Genomic DNA, 1,385 nt, shown 5'->3' on the forward strand with positions numbered 1-1,385 from the left:
TCACTTGGAGTGAATACAAACGCTGCTTTGGGTGAGTCCTACTTCTCTCTCTCTCTCTCTCCCAGTCTCTCTCTCTCCACCCTTCACCCACTTTCATCTTCTCTCTCAAAAAAAGAAAAAAACATTTAAAATGAAGCACAGAGACCTATGGATATGGACAAAGGATTAAGAGATATTAATGATATATCAAGAGGTCTTACATACCCTATTTTGAGTTCCAGAATGAAATGGTAGCAATAATGAAGAAGAAGCAATATTTAAAGATATAAAGGCTAGGGGCGCCTAGGTGGCTCAGTTGGTTAAGCATCCGACTTCAGCTCAGGTCATGATCTCACGGTTCATGGGTTCAAGCCCCTCATTGGGCTCTGCACTGACAGCTAGCTCAGAGCCTGGAACCTGTCTTCAGATTCTGTGTCTCCCTCTCTCTCTGATCCTCCCCTGCTCACGCTGTCTCTCTCTCTCTCTCTGTCTCTCAAAAATAAATAAAACATTAAAAAATTTTTTTAAAAAGATTAAAAGGCTGAAAGATTTCCAGGAGCACAATGAAAGATATGAGTCCACAAATACATGAGTCCACAAATACAAAACGCACAACATGGATCAAGCAGAATAAATAAAAAGAAATCCACACCAGGGTGCCTGGGTGGCTCAGTTGGTTAAGTATTCCACTTTGGTCTTGGCTCAGGTCATGATCTTGTGGTTCATGAGTTCCAGCTCCACATTGGGCGGCTCTGCACTGACAGTGCAGAGCCTGCCTGGGATTCTGTCTCTCCCTCTTTCTGTCCCTGCCCTGCTCTCTCTCATCATTTCTCTCAAAAATAAAATAAAATAAATAAACCTTTAAAAAAGGAGAAACCCACACCTATACACATAGTAATGGTATTACAAAAACACCAACAAAAAGAGAAGAGCTTAAAAGTAGGCAGTGAGAAAAGGCAAGTTATCTATAAAAAGAAAAAAAGACAATTAGACTCACAGCCAACCTCTCAATACCAATATTGAAAGTCAAAAGACAGTAAAATAAAATCTCAAAGATACTGAGAAAAATTACCATTAATCTAATGTTGTGTAGCCAACAAACTGTATTTCAAGAATAAGAAAAAAACAGTCATCACTAGAAAAGAAAATTTGAGTGACTGAAATTAAAATGTCCTAAAGTAATTTTGTTGCTCAGAAGAAAGACTAAGACATGAACTTAAACTCTACTTAGTCATACTGTTAAATATGAATAATAATATTTCAAATATACTGATTAAAGAATAGAAGCATCTATACTTTCAGTCCAGTAGGTGGGAAAAATGAAATAAGAAACAACATAAACACAAAATGTCATTAACTTTTAAAAGAAAAGGAGAGGAGAGCCTGGGTGGCTCAGTCGGTTGAGC

This window comes from Suricata suricatta, chromosome 1 (assembly GCF_006229205.1).
Source record: "Suricata suricatta isolate VVHF042 chromosome 1, meerkat_22Aug2017_6uvM2_HiC, whole genome shotgun sequence".
Classification (NCBI taxonomy): Eukaryota; Metazoa; Chordata; class Mammalia; order Carnivora; family Herpestidae; genus Suricata; species Suricata suricatta.